The following is a 16691-nucleotide window of genomic DNA, read 5'->3' on the forward strand; positions in this document are numbered from 1 at the left end:
ATTGATTTAAATTGTCAGCACTTGCTTCTGTTATAACCATTGGTTCCATATTTTTGTTCCTTAACAGCAAAAGTCTTGTTGTAACAACCTTTACTTGTGCCAGAAAAGTTTCATGGAATTCTTTCTGTAGTTGACTTGGAGTCCTGGAGAGTATCTATTTTAAAATGTACTTTCTAGTGGACATATTTACAAATAAATTAAAGGTAGGAAATTGGACTATTCAGAAACTGAACTCGAGTGTACAGCTATTTAAACAGAGGTTTGTCTTTCTGAAAATCCTACCATCTCTGACGGATCTGCCTCTGTGCCATCCCACTAAGATGAGCTGCTTATTGCAGAGGAGAATCTTTTACCTTCCTGAGGGTCGGCTTTCTCCTTGAGTAGTAGGAGGCATTTTTCATTTGCTTGTTTGATTTGTCTTATTTTTGATGGTGACGCTTCTTGGTTTTTGGTATTGATGTAGTGATAGTTTACAGTGTGGGGTGTGGATAAGGCTTTTACCATCAGGTTTGAAAATCCTTCATCACTTGGATGAAATGGAAATATTCCTTGATGAACCAATGCTTCCTGTGTGAGGCTGCAGATTTAGTAGACTGCTTATCTTCTTCTGCTGACTATCCACAGTCTCTCTTCTTTATTTTGCCCTTATAGTTTCCTATTACTCACTAAAGTAGAATTACATTTTCTTAGAATAAAACACAATCATAATTTTACATAGGAACTATACTTGTTACATAGCTTTATAGGTAGTAGGTTCAAATGATTGTCATTGAAACACTTAATTCACCTCTTTGCTTTACTGATTTAAATTTTATTCCGTTTATGGTCATTGTTGAATTTCAAATAATATTTACCTTTCCAAAAGTTGCATTGTTAATAACCTCCACAGAATACCCTACTTTAGAGAATTAGGTTACTGTGTAAGGAAGCAAAAAAGACACTGAATTACAAAGCCAAGTTAACAAAACAATTATTTTCCAAAGTAACTCAATCACCTGTTACTTTATCTCTCTAGGACTCAGTTTGCTTATATAATGTGGGGGTGGGGGGAGGAGGGGGATTAGACTAGATATCCTCCTATAATATTTCCAGGTACAAAATTTTATGTATATTTTTCTATATCATAATTTTACCTTTTATTTGATAACCTATTCTCATTCTTATTGATCTTTCTAAAGCAAATGATAGATGGTGACAAACCTCAATTATCATTCCTCTTTGTTTCGGATCTTGGCCTGGTTTTTCTCCCTCTTCTGTCTTCTACAAGTGTTATGGAGAGGAAAACAACATTACTTTTATTTTAAAACAAGCTGTGTATTCTGTGGAGTAGAATGTATTACATGTAATGTAAATGTTTATTTTAATGTAGAAGAAAAGGGCTTTTCTTAGTGAACCACTAATCCATACAGTCTGGGTGACAGTTTCTCTCTCCTACAATATAGATAAGAGATAATCAGAAAAATATGAAACGCTTAGAAATAAAAGTTTGATCAGCTTTTCTAAGAATGATAGATAACAAGCACATTGCTTTCCTGTTTTTGTTTTTATAGCCACAAGTTTACTTAAAGGAGTATATTTAAGTCTTTGTTTGAAATCAGGTAAAATTTATTTCAACAAATTAAGGAGCACATATACATTCACATATATATATATATATTTATTATGAAGAGTATTTACTATGCTCTTTAATTATATATAAAATTGTTATTGTATATAATTTACTAGTCTCTTCAATTATATATTTTTACAGGACATTTGAATTATAAATAATGTTAATATTTTAAAACCACCTTTACCACACTATTTATTCTTAATAAAAATAGGCATAACTTCTTCAAATATGTATTTTTAAATAGGAGAGTGACCTAAACAGGACATTTCCAATGACTTTAGGTGCTACTACTGGAAAATGTCTTCAAGCAATCATGCATATAGCAAACAATCTATTTAGTAAGTCGTAGCTAAATTAGATTGAAAAGTGAAATTTATGAGAAAAAGCTCCTCATGTAGCAGTAATTTGGAATTGAGACTCAGCATAAACTTAGGGCTAGTCTTTAGAACTTGAAGTAGATTTTAGTTTTTAAAGGTTTAAAGCTAGCCCAGCCTATGTAATGTGAGGATTTGGTCACTCACACATAGACTAACTACATGACATTCTCGCAGTGATAATCCCCTCCCTACTTATAAATAAAGACATTTTTGAAAAGGGTGTATACATCTGTGAAGGATCGTCACTAAATAACCTCCTTGCAATTACCTAAAAATGTAAGATAATAGTAAGTATCGTAAAAATGATTATTCATGTGTCTAAGTGAATAAAACTAATAATAGATTTACAGTTCTAGAACTTTTTCCATGCCCTCTTAATTACATACATGCATGTGTGTGTCCATATAATTTCACGCCTTTATTGGTCACAACAAACTTATTAAGTACCCTTATCATTACTATTTCCATTTTGAAATCGAAGAAACTAAGGTATAGAGTGATTAGGTAATTTTCTTAAGTTCCCATTGTAAGTGATTGGGCCAGAATTTAAACCTAGGCTTCCAGGTGCCACAGCCTATGCCCTTAACTATGCAAAAAAGAAGAGTTTGAAATAAGGTTCCACAAACATTTAAGCACAATTCTGTTGTTAGTACATGATAGACAGTGTACCAGCCACTGGGCTAGGAGCTAGGAATACTAAAGAGATGAATGAAATATTGCCTCTGGCTTCACAGATGTCACAGTAGAAAAGGGTGAATTACATATAAATATTCCAGCTCAGAAAGGGCAATTATCCATTTATCAAAGTGGTACAGAGGAAGTACAGAGTGTGATTCACACTCACGTGCAATCTTGAGAAGCTTCTTTGAAGAGGTGAGACTGAACATTAAAAAATAAATCAGGAGGGGCGCCTGGGTGGCTTAGTCGGTTGGGCGTCCGACTTTCGCTTAGGTCATGGTCTCACGGTTAGTGGGTTCGAGCCCCGCGTCGGGCTCTGTGCTGACTGCCAGCTCAGAGCCTGGAGCCTGTTTCAGAGTCTGTGTCTCCCTCTCTCTCTGACCCTCCCCTGTTCACGCTGTCTCTTTCTCTCTCTCCTAGAAGTAAGTAAAAAACATTAAAAAATCAATCAATCAATCAATCAATCAGAAATATTATATAGGGAAGCACGTTCCAGGACAGAGGTTGCAGCACATTGATAAAATGTTGAAAATGATGAGTGCTTATTCCCCTGGGAAATGTATGCATCCTAAAATCCTATAAAAGATTTCTGTAACTAATGGATATTTATCCTCACTGCAACAGACAGGTCATCTCAGGACAGATCTTACATCAAAGAAGCACTGTGCATCCGAGACTGATTTCTGCTTACAACTTTTAGCTTTTAAGAAGAAAACATCTATAAATGTAAAATATCATCAGCTTTACAGACTAGAAAGTTCTCAATTCACTTTATCTTAAATTATTGAATAACTGTATATCCAGTATTATACCAGCCACAGTAGGTATTTCAAAATTAAAAGTATCATCTCCAGTGGAAGGAAATTATTCACACTCAGAATAAACGTGAACCAAAGAACTAAATGAGAAAATATAAAACAAGTGCCAAATGTAGTAAAACCCATCCCATTTATGTATGTTACCAAAGAAGTGGGAAGACAGATGGGTCTAAGATTTATGTCTCAGGATGAGAGCACATGCAGAATTAGTAAATAATTATGATGTAACCATTTAATAAAATTATTAATTATATCATTAATAGCTGAAGATATTTTATTAGCTAGATTAATATCATGTTTAATGATCAAACTACTGATTAAATTATGGAGATGTTGCAGATCTATTTTATAATTTTCAAACAATTAACAATTGTCATGTACCAAGAATGTACTAAAAAAACCATTTCTGTTTCTCTGATAATAGTCTGTATTTTTCTGAATTTTTCCCCCATTCCAAATGTTGCTTTCCCCTGTCCAAATCCTTTCCCTCAAGACCCTGCTCAAGACTCTATAACTCTGTAAGTTTTCCCATTTCTTCAACCTTTACCAGTATCCTTTTCTCTGAATTCCTGTTAGATCAGGCTATCTGACTTTACTTGCAGGTTGCTTCAAGCACAAAAATTTGGGGCTAATGCCATGGATAAACTAATAGGTATATATTTTATAAGGAAGCATATCTCACATGGACATGGTAAACAAAAATTTCCGTGATTTGGAAATGATGCACACTCCGTCTGAGTAAAAGAAACTCAGAAAACTCAAGACCAAAAAAAAAAAAAAAAAAAAAAAAAAAAAAAAAAAAAAAAAAAAAAAAAAAAAAAAAAAACCTTTCAGTTACATTAAGCTCCTGACATATTCTTCCTCCTTTTTGTGTCTCAGCAGGGTGCATGGAACAGGGCTTCTTCTAGGTTCCTACCAGCTCAGCTCTTCTCTTTAGGCCCTGCAAAGCCCTTCTCCTCCTTTTTTGATCTGGCTGGCATATTTAGCATTATGTTTTAGAGTTTAGGCCTTTAAGAAGGATGAAAGAGTCACTACTACTTTCTGGCTGCCCTATATTCCTGCAAGACTCCCTGAAGCAAAGAAACATAAAATAATTTTGTGGAAATTATTAAAAGGCTAATAATTTTTTGGAAAGGGGGAAGGAAAAATACTGGGAGAAAAACGCAAATATATATTTCAATAAATTATCCCAGCCCATGGATACAGTTTGCCTGAAACAAAGGTGTATGAAAAGACTATAATGGGAAATACATTTAGAAAAAAGTTTGGTCCAAGTCTTTTGAAGCCCTGTGAGGAGCTTTGCTCACTACTTGATGGAGACATTTTAATCAAGAGAACAGAAGAAACAAAGCTGTGCTACTGAAAGCTTAAAGGGAAGTCAGGTGTACAAACTCAGTGAGGAACCAAGGAGGTCAGTGTGAGCGAATAGATGAAATGACATGATAACACAGTGAGCCAGAGAAGGAGCTATGGAAATGGAAAGGAATGAGCTTACTCAGAGAAAGGAATGGACTGAAAATGACGTTAAGAGAAGATAAGATGAAATTCCCTTTTTTCGGGAGTAACTACTAAGGGAAGAAGAAGTGTGTGTGGTGGGGAAGCAGGATCCAGGAAAAAAAAAAAAAAAAAAAAGGAGTAAAGAGGAAGAGAAACAGAGTTCCAAGGTAGGAGAGAATTTTAGAGAGAGACTAGTTAATCCTACAAGATTGAAGAAGCTACGGAGTGAGAATAGGATTTTCATTGGATTTTGGAACAGAAGGATTCTTCCTGACTGTCTAGACTCTAAGTCTAAAGTTCTCTCTCGGCCAGGGCAGCGAGAGAGCCAGAGAGCCGACGCAGGATTAAAATGGGAGAGAGGTGGCTAATGTATGGGAAAAGATAAGAGCCCAGAATAAGGGTCCTTGCCCCATATTTAATAAGATCAGAAGGCTTACAAACATGGCGAGGGACGTGCACAAAGAGACAATGAATGTGTGAACATTAACTGGTGGACGTGAGGAAAAGGGGGTCTTGAAGATATTCAGGGTTAGAGGTTTGGGTTAATACAAAAAATCTGGAGCCGGGCAATTGGGCAGAAGGTTGTGGACATGGACACCGTCTCTGTTTATCTTTGCTAGCCTAGGGGATGAGGCAGATAGGGGAAATAACCTCAGGGTTAACAAGGCACCTTTTCTTTTGTTAATCATCCCTGCTCTGGACTGCTTCACCTGCAGTGCAGCAGTGTACAGCCCAATTTGCCTGTTTACCTAACCTGGTCCTTTCTTCCTGTGAAAGCAGCTTTCTGCTATAGTATGAAAAGGGGGGGGTGGAGGGGACGCTTTACCCTGAATGCCTAATCTTTTTTATTTCATATACCTGTGAATTGGATGCCTTTGCCCCTCCCTACTTTATACTGGGGTTTACCCCTCCCTCTAGATTCTGGGGTGCCTTAGCACCTCCCTATTCTTGGTTACCTTATCTTATTTACCCAAACTCAGTGTGAGCATCCTATGGCTTTGTACTTCTTTATGCCTTTTAAACCCATTGGTATAACCCCGGGGGATCCCTAAGCTTATTCCCCACACTTGACCTTAAGTTTGATTATACTAGAGAAGAAGGGGTGAAGATAGAGAGCATGCCTCAAGTGTGGGATCCAACATGGGCTACAGCCCAGCCCACTCTCCAGTCATCATTCATTTCAGCTTTCTGTCTGTAATCATCATCTCATCCATGCCCATTTAATTACTCCCCATTGCATTTGTGATGGGGCCTTGTCATAGGTTGAAGGAGCTAGAACAGCAGAGACTGTGGGTAAGAGCTCAAGGGCATGGAGTTACAAGATCTACAACGGGGTAGCATGAGGCTGCCCCCAGCACCCCAAAGCCTATTCATATATATGAGGCTGGGGCTGAAAAGTCATTATTTTTTTTAATGTTTTATTTATTTCTAGGAGAGAGAGAGAGAGACAGCATGAGCAGGGGAGGGTCAGAGAGAGAGGGAGTCACAGACTGAAACAGGCTCCAGGCTCTGAGCTGGCAGTCAGCACAGAGCCCGACGCGGGGCTCAAACCCACAAACCACGAGATCATGACCTAAGCGAAAGTCGGACGCTTAACCAACTGAGCCACCCAGGCGCCCCTGAAAAGTAATTATTAACTTCTCTTCAGAAAGCTTAGAATTAGAAAAGGAAAACCAGATGAATAGCTCATCTTTCCTTCATTCTACCAAAATTTATAAAGCATTTTATACAGCAGACTCTAATGGAGGCAGTACTAAGTGTAAATAAGGTGTGTGCACACGCGTGTGTGCGCGTGTGAGTGTGCACATTCACGTCTATGTGTCTCAGAATGAAGGAGATATGAACATTTTTTCCAGGATGAGGTGTGGAAAAAGCACCTCTAGATGGAGAGATTAAAAGATACAAATAACAAGTAATTTTAATTAGCAGAGCAAAGTCCTAGAGAACAGAGGTTATTATAATTCAAGGACACTAAAGTTATTCTTGGAGAAAAGAAAAACTCCCTGAGTTTGATAGAAACAAGAAAATGGTTGGAATACACAGGAGTATTGCAAAGGGAATATGAAGGCTGAAGGGACTTGAGTCAGAGGCCTTTGATCTTCTCCGTGCAAATGAGGCGAGAGCAAATAGAGTGAGGATATAGAGTGAAGAATGTCATAAGAAATGACTATGATAAAAGTACTGCTGAGCAGCATTGGAGTTCCAGCTGAGTTTGGATAATGCAAAATCTCTGCAAGGTAACTTTAAAGTGCATTTACCGGGATTTGCAGGTATCTGGTTCATACTAGTTTCATTTGTTTTTCAAAACTGTCATCCCTTACCGTGCACATCTGCAGTGTCCACACCAGGATTTTTGCTAATCTATATCTAGATCTGTATTCTAGTCTGTAATCTAGAATGGATTTTATATAGAGAATTATATATAGACTTAATATAATTCTATATAATATATAGAATTATTTTATAATCTAAAATAGAATCCAGATCCAGAATAAATTCTAGATCTATTCATTTTGGAAATTCATTTGTCTTGAGCCACCATTTACTACTTAGTTTGACTCTTCTCAGTACAAAGATTTGTCTCATTGGAGAAAATTGAAGCTCTGCCCCCTCTTTTATCTATTGATATTATTTCTTCTTAAGGCAATGAGCAGATATTTTTCTTATACTTACTCAGAATAGGGGCCTAAAAGGCTTTTTTTTTTTTTTTTTTTTTCTGAGAGAGAGAGAGAAACAGCCTGAACAGGGGAGGGTCAGAGAGAGAGGGAGATACAGAATCAGAAGCAGGCTCCAGGCTCTGAGCCAGCTGTCAGCACGGAGCCCAACGCGGGTCTCGAACCCACAAACCATGTGATCATGACCTGAGCCGAAGTCGGACGCTTAACCGACTGAGCCACCCAGGCGCCTCCTAAAAGGCTTTTTTTTTTGGCAGCTTATCTCAATGAAATTAAATAATTCTTTCATTATAATCATGGGAATGAAACATTTCAGAAGGTTCATAGTAGAGTTAAAAACTATATAGTGTCGGGGCGCCTGGGTGGCTTAGTCGGTTAAGCGTCCGACTTTCGCTTAGGTCATGATCTCGCGGTTCGTGGGTTCGAGCCCCGCGTCGGGCTCTGTGCTGGTTGCCAGCTCAGAGCCTGGAGCCTGTTTCAGAGTCTGTGACTCCCTCTCTCTCTGACCCTCCCCTGCTCACGCTGTCTCTCTCTCTCTTTCTCACTCTCTCCTAGAAATAAATAAAACATTAAAAAAAAAAACTATATAGTGTTCATTATCCTACAAGATTATATAGGTAAAAACGTGTATTCCAGGAAGTTTGGGGTAGATATATGTATGTTTGATTTCAAAATAGCTTAATAAGAGTTAATGAATTTCCAAGGCATATCTCCAATTTCTCAAGAAGAAATCATAAATAGAAACTAACAAAATTACCCTTGTTCCATGTCAAGAAAATAGTATATACTAATAAAACTCCAACTATAACCCACTGACACCTAAAAAGATAGTTCTTGAATAAACTAATCTCCTTATGAGTTCAGGGCATTATTTTAAAATTCATGTGGCCCTTAAGACAATAATAATTTCAAGAAAATATCCAAGGTATTAATTACCCTTCTGCTAATCTTTTTCCCATTTTCTTCCCAAAAGTCATACAGGTAAAGCAAAGTCATAAAATAAATCAAATGATTGCCGGCTTGGACCTTATACTTTATTTACCTTGAGAAAACGTATATCCTGTTTTGCCATAGGACTTATTTTGTATCCTTCCAACCAATCCAGTTTATCATAATATTTTCTGTATTTTAAGTCTAGTCCAGCTTTGTGAATATTATCAGTCTTTTCCTTTATAAAAGTAAGTTGTAGCTACAGGGAAAGAAGGCTAAGTTATTCTCTGTGAACATTTTAAGAAATTTTTCTTGGTTCTGTTAACAATGGAAGCAAAAAGTTCTCACAAAGGATAGGTGTCCCCCCTAACAGTTTCAGAAACGGAAAGCTACATTTATCAAACTCTTGCTGGAATCCAGATTCCTTGTCTGTGCCTCATTTATTTGCTTCATTTAATAGCACAAGAGAAACATTCTGAGGAACATAATGTTTCCTATTTTTTGTTTCCTGAATGCAAAATCATGGTGCCAGAAATGATTCTCAAGTCTGCAAAACGATCAAATAAATGTAAGCATGGGTTTTTTTATTTACTGTTGCTGTCTGTCTTAGGAATTCACTACTATTCAGCTATAGTAACTCATCTTCTGAAGAGATGCCCTAATAAGGATTACTATTTTCAAACATATGCCAGCTGCTATGTTTTTGTTCTTTCCTTGGCTCTGAACTATAAATTTTGAATTTGGCTAATATAATATATACTTTTAGGCCGATTTGTCAGAAAAAATAGTTATTTGAGTGGAATTAATTTTTATAATTAATTTGCGTTTATAATTTGAAGGAGGAGAGGAAACTAACATTTCTTAAGTGCCTACAAAGCACAATACTGAGTACTCAAATAATTATATATGGTGATAATTATTGTTAACTATACTTTTTAAACATGAGATCAATTTCAGAATGGATATTATAAAATATTTTGGGTAGCTCAAATATAACAAGAAGTGTGTCTAATAATTTTTTACAACAGATGACCACTTTCAATGCATCCTCACTTAACAGAGTGATTTTATATAGATATTTTGCTGATTTATTTTTGTAATATTTTTCAGATTTTTAAGCACAGAAAAACAAAAAGAAGATATATAAAACTCTTGCAGTGCTAACACTAATTGCAAGTTCGCTGTGAAAATATTAGTATAATTATTAGCTAATCTTTTTATGCATCTGTGTTATTAATATTGATAAAGCCATCAGCAGTGACAGCTATTATTTATTAATTACTGCATGCCATCCATTTAATTGCCTGCATGTATTAATTTCTCTAGTCTTCAAAACAGTCATAAAAGGCACTGTTATTATCCCCATTTTATATGTTCCATGACTTGCCTGAGACCACACAACCTTTAGAATTGAAGTAGAATTTATGTCTTAACCACTTCACTATGATTGCATTCAACTCCATGTACTCCTAGAGATACGTCTTTATATAGCTTTTTACAAATATTTACATATTCATAATAATTCATTTTGTCCTATAATACTACTTTTTTTTTACTTTTAAAAAATATGTATTTAGGAAGACCTTTTAGGACACCATTGCAGAAGTGTGTATCAGACTAGATTTGGAAAAAGGTGGATGAGTATGAAGGAGATTATAGTCCTTTGTATGGAAGAGTCTTTCGGCAGTAGAGAGGAGAGGAATGTCATTGAAAAGGCTGCATATTGCCATTTACTGAGAGACTCCTAGGTAAGGATATTATTTGGCACTTCATGCTGATGTTGGGATGGTCATTGGATAGGTTTTTAAGGCAGGTGAGCATCATCAGCATATAAATGGAAATTGGGACCAATGGATTTGCTTAGGAAAGCAGAGCAGAATGTAAGGAGACAGGATCTAGAAGACTCCTGAATAAAATAAAAGGTAAAGGCCTATTTGGGCCTCTGTTTCTTTAGCTATATAATGGAATAATAAATGGTACCTACCTCAGAAGACTGTTATGACAATTAAATGAAAATTTATGTGAACAGCTTCTATCAAAGTACCTGCCATGTAGGAAGGGTCCAATAGTAATACTTTTTTTAATGTGTCTTATTTATTTCTGAGAGAGAGAGAGAGCAAGGGAGGTCAGGGAGAAAGGGAGACACGGAATCTGAAACAGGCTCCAGGCTCTGATCTAGCTGTCAGCACAGAGCCCTACGCGGGGCTCAAATCTACGAACTATGAGATCATGACCTGAGCCAAAGTCAGACAACTCAACCAACTGAGCCACCCAGGTGTCCCCAATAGTAATACTAATTAGCAATTTTAATAATTCTGAGAAACCAGATAAAAGGGTGGTAGTTAAAGAAAGATATTGGTGAGGGGAGCCTGGGTGGCTCACTCAGTTAAGTGTCCGACTTTGGCTCAGGTCATGCTCTCACAGTTTGTGGGTTCGAGCCCCTCATGGGCTCTGTGCTGACTGCCAGCTCAGAGCCTGGAGCCTGTTTCAGATTCTGTATCTCCCTCTCTCTCTAACACTCCCCTGCTCACGCTGTCTCTCTCTCTTTCTCTCTCTCTCTCTCTCTCAGAAATAAACATTAAAAAAAAATTAAAAAGTAAAAGAAAGATATTGGTGAAATTATTCATGAATGGTGCTGAGAGGTAGGCTAACCCAGCCAATGTTTTTATCAGCTCATTAGGTGTAAAGTGGTTAATGGAATACAAATTCTTAAGATCTAACTTGAGTTCTTCTAAATCACTAGCTCTCAGAATTCCTCCTGTCAAGTTCCCCTTTGAAGATCTGGTGAAATCCATCAGCCCTGACCTCAGGAAATTACACGTGGTCACATATACCACAGTATGCACTAAGGCAACCGGCACACTTAAAAGGCAGTTGTCCATATGTTTATCCTGTGTTAGGTATAATCTGCCAGAGAGTGATCCAGGTCTCCCTTTAGCCAACACTTCTTGTACTTTTCTATACTAGGTCAGGTGTCAGCAAATTTTGTCCTAAAGTTTGTTTCTTATGGCCCATGAACTAAGAATGATTTTTCTGTTTTTTTCAAATGGTTGTAAAAAGTCACAACAATAGTATATTGTGACACTAAAAATTATATGAAATTCAGTTTTGGTGTCCATAAGTAGCTTTATTGAAATACAGCCATGCTGGGGCACCTGGGTGGCTCAGTTGGTTGACTGTCTGACTCTTGATTTTGACTAAGGTCATGGCCCAGTTGTTGTGGGATAAAACCCCACATCAGGACCCCTGTGCTGAGCATGGAACCTGCTTGAGATTCTCTCTCTCTCTCTCTCTCTCTATCTCTCTATCTCTCCTCTCTCCTCTCTCCTCTCTCTTCTTCCCCTCCCCCATACCTCTCTCCTGCTCTCTCTCTCTTAAAAATAAAGTCATGCTCATTCATTTATGTGTGGTCCATGGCTACCTTCATGTTACAAACCTTATAGCCCACAAAGTCAAAAATATTTACCATCTGCCTATTAAAGAGAATGTTTCATGACCTTTGCTCTAGGCCAAGAGTTTGGTGCCTGCAATGCAGAATGCAGATGAAGTCATTAGAGAACTGTGATCATTTCTATAGTTACCTAAACATATTCTCTGCTTCTCAGAGTCAGAAGTTAATTTATATTACCACTGTGATTTTCAACCCCGTCCCCTTCTTCCTGCAGCCTTTACGTATATACTGTTTGCCTATTGGCATCATCTCTCACTAGACAAAATGATTCTCCAGAATGAAGGATTATCCCCCAAAGATAAGAACCTTCAGCTTTTCAGCCTTGCCCTAAAACTTGATCTTTGACTTAACTGCTTATGTAAAATAGTGAAACCACTTTGTTCAACTGTGATTTTTCTCAGTTGGGAACTTGGGGTTGTATTTCTTTCAGTGATGATTACTTCCCCAGAATTTAGCACAATGTCTGTACTAGGCATGCAAAGATTTTTTTGAAAGAATGAAACTTTTTGAAAGTTTTCCATGTTCTGTCTCTTTCCTCAAAAGCCACTCAGTCCTCCTCACACCCCAGTCTGAGTTCTTCTCCTCTCGTCCCCCCCCCCAAGATTGTTCTTGTTAAGGTCACAGAAAGGCCATAGTCATGAATTTGATTTGGATAAAATTTAACAACTTATGAGATCACAGGTATTGTGCATATGAAACCAGTGGGATGTGTGTAATGGAAAAATACTGGTAAAAAATGTCTGCTTTATATTTTACATGAATACATGATTCCTATTTTACGTCCTTACGATTACAAGTGAAAGTAACATTTTATTAGACAATTACTAAAAGATAAAACTTGTCTTGATAATGATTGATAAAGATGTTAACAGTTTTCAACACCCCCTTATATATAATGCTTGATGCAATAAGTGTCTATTAACCTTGTGAAAATATTTAGTTAAGAAATGTGAAAATGCCTATATTTTTTGGAAATCTGTCTTAGGGTTAAAAACAAAGGATATTTGTCAGAATAGATTTACCAAAACTATCAGACAAGTCAGCTAGTGAATTCTTATGTGGAAAATAAAATTTCTGATATCAGGCCAGTACATTGTGATACTTATTAAAGTAATCATTTACATTGTAAGGATTCTTTTCATATAACTACAGGATGTGGTACACAACATGGTTAGTCATAGTTTTGGTGAGGCTTAACAGACTTTATGTTCTAGGACTACAGGAGAAATAATAGTATTCCAGATTCAAATTCAGTACCCTACAATGTTTGTGTAAGCTGAAATAGCACATTTCTTTTTATATATTTTTTATAGTTTTATATAGTTTTTTATACTCTTTTTATACTTTAAACTATAAAACTTCTGACAGTCGAGTAGTAAATAATCATATTATGTTTAGGAAAGTTTCAAACGAAAAGAATTATAAATGTAATATCTAAATAAATTTATATTTGTAAATAAATATGTAGGTTGCATTGAAACAATTTGCTGCTATCCAATGAAGCAGAAGTATATTAATTAAGAAATATAAATAAATCAATATCTTAATTTAATATTTTTATCACTCTGAATTTTCATCAGTCTTATACTCAGAAAGTGTTAGAAAGAATCTCTGATCTATCTAACAGAATTACGGAAACTGAAAATAGAATCAGTGCCTCTAATGTGGAGAAACGGGCACCCTCCTACACTGTTGGTGGGAATGTAAACTGGTGCAGCCCCTCTGGAAAACAGTGTGGAGGTTCCTCAAAAAATTAACACTAGAACTTCCCTATGACCCAGCAGTAGCACTGCTAGGAATTTAGCCAAGGGATACAGGAGTGCTGATGCATAGGGGAACATGGACCCCAATGTTCATAGCAGCACTCTTAACAATAGCCAAAACATGGAAAGAGCCTAAGTGTCCATCAACTGATGAATGGATCAAGAAGATGTGGTTATCTATACAATGGAAGACTACATGGCAATGAGAAAGAATGAAATCTGACCATGTGTAGCAACATGGATGGACCTTGAGGGTGTTATGCGGAGCGAAATAAGTCAGACAGAGAAGGACAGCTACCATATGTTTGCACGTATAGGAGGAGTAGGAGGAACTTAATGGAGGACCAAGGGGAAGAAGAAGGGGGAAAATAGTGGGGAAGAGGGAGGGAGGCAAACCATGAGAAATTCTTGAATGCTGAGAACAAACTGAGGGCTGATGGGGGTGCGGGAGGGGGAATGGGGGTGATGGGCATGGAGGAGGGCACTTGTGGGGTTAAGCACTGGCTGTTATATGGAAACCAACCTGACAACTACTTAAAAAATAAAACAAAATAAAGCCTCAGAAATACCAAAAAAAAAAAAAAAGAATCAGTGCCTCTAATGAGGGATAGCAAGATCATAGTAGGAAACTTTTACCTTAAAAGTAAAAATTTACTTTCATTTTGGTTCTTTGACTTTCTATAATGCTTCATAACAATTCTGTCTTCTCAGGAAGCATTCCTTATTATCTCTTTAAATCTTTTTTGAGTAAAGACTGAAAAACATTCTATTTCTGTGGAGAAAAACAATCCACTTTTATAAACCATGTAATTAATTTTAAAAATCTAATCCAAGTTATAAATACAGAAACATGAAGGAAAAACAGCTGATTTCAAATGTTTTAACGTAATTAATTACATGTATTGACCGGAATAAAAAAAGCATATTTTTTCCATATTTTTAAATTTGGCCTAAGTACAATTACAAATATTGGTTTTAATTCCCAAGGTGTAGGTGGCCTTACTTCCGGATTCCTTGGTGAGAGTTCCTGAATCAAAGTGGCTCTGTAATAACAGGTCTGTTGGCTCCCTTCTGCTCCTGGTGCTGGATGCGGAAGCCATCTCCTCAATATCTCTCCCAGTGCTTTTCAGTTCCTATTGAGCATGTCCTAGATTCTCTGGCCTGGATAGCACAGTTTGACAATTTGGTGCACATCCTTTTACTCTGTAAATGGCTTAATGACGTTACTCAAAGTAATGCCAGTTGTCTGTTCCTTTGTTCTGCTTTTATATTTCATAGTTTTCACTCATTGCATACCCCCTAGCTAAGCATTTGAGAAAAGCCTATACCTTTTAGAATGCCGCTGTGAGTATTCTTCATGGAACACACAAATAGAAGGCATTTTCCTTGCCCTCAAATTGTTTACAAGCTCTTTTTTGACTTAGTAAAAGGCAGAGGGCTGTCTTGTCTTTTTATAGAAATTTACAGTTTACAGAGCCTTTCAGGCTTACCATGTCATGAATGCAAAATTATTGAAACTCTTAAAATAAAAGCCTGATCATATTAAGAAAAATTAGGAATGAATTAGCTAAGGAAAGATTCCTGAGGAACATTAGGTTTAAATATAGTATAAACATATGTTCTTTAGTCCTCAAAATTTCCATAAAATTTAATGTATTATTAATAATTTTCCTTTCTTTCCATTCAGGAAATAATTATGAGATTAAATACAATTGTAAAGAGCCCAAACATTTCAAATTTTATATACATATCACCTGAATTTTAATCTTTAAAACAGTAGCTACTATAATATCATCTGTCTGGGTCATTCTCAGTTATGTCTTATTCCCTTCTCTAAAGTAAAAGGAAGCCATCATTTTTGTTTTAAGTTTTCCCCTTTTTTTCTACCATTAAATCTTTCGGTCAGTAGTGCCTCTAACCAGCAATTGTTCCCCCCACTGAACTTAAGTTCCCACCTAACACTGGCAGTAATGTTTATGTGGTACCAAACATTTCATTTACCCCACAAACATTTATCAAGTGGCTATCAGTAATTAATAAGAATGGTGAATACTTATTCTTCTATAATAAGCTTTCTTTCCTTTTTGTCATCTAATATATAACACTTCTTAGTATAAAAGTATAATTATCTATATTTCCATTATCTAGAGAAAACCATATTTCAGCCATATTATGTGACTGGTCCTGTGTAAATTACTTGCTATGCATTATCACATTAAACCCTCTCAACAATTCTGTGTGGTTGCTATGAGAATTTATGACATACAGTCATTTTCTCTGGATTTTCAAGGAAAAAACAAAGGCTGAGACAAGTTAAGTCACTTGCCCAAAGTCATACATCAAGTAAGTGGAAGAGAGAATTTGAATCTTTGTCTGTACTCAGAGTTTTAGTCCTTGCTCCAGGCTGAATATTTGTGTCCCCCTAAAATTCATGCATCAAAACCTAATGGCCAATATGATGGTGGTGGGTCCTGGTGGGGCATTTGGGAAGTGACTAGGTCATAATGGTAGAGCCCTCATGAATGAGATTGGTGCCCTTATAAAAGAGGCTCCAGAAAGCTAACTACCCTTTCAACCATGTGAGGTCATGGTGAGAAGACAGCCGTCTACCAGGAAGTAAGTCCTCACGAGACACTGAATCTGCCGGTTCCGTGATCTTGGATCTCCCAGCCTCCAGAACTGTGAGAAATAAATTTTTGCTCTTTATAAGACACCTAGTTTATAGTATTTTTGTTATCGTGCTACATGGTCTGGGTATGTTTAAAGTACTGTTAATTGTGGGGCGCCTGGGTGGCTTAGTAAGTTAAGCGTCCGACTTTCGCTTAGGTCATGATCTCGCGGTTGGTGGGTTCAAGCCCCGCATCGGGCTCTGTGCTGACTGCTAGCTCAG

General features: G+C 36.8%; 1 protein-coding gene across 4 annotated transcripts in view; it reads left to right on the forward strand.

Moving 5' to 3' along the window:
- The window catches only part of RIMS1 (regulating synaptic membrane exocytosis 1), a 477312-nt gene that overhangs the window by 413697 nt on the left and 46924 nt on the right, over positions 1–16691 (forward strand). The gene's annotated exons all lie outside the window — the stretch shown is intronic.

Source organism: Hyaena hyaena, unplaced genomic scaffold (genome assembly GCF_003009895.1).
Source record: "Hyaena hyaena isolate Hyena2069 unplaced genomic scaffold, ASM300989v1 scaffold_322, whole genome shotgun sequence".
NCBI classification, from domain to species: Eukaryota; Metazoa; Chordata; class Mammalia; order Carnivora; family Hyaenidae; genus Hyaena; species Hyaena hyaena.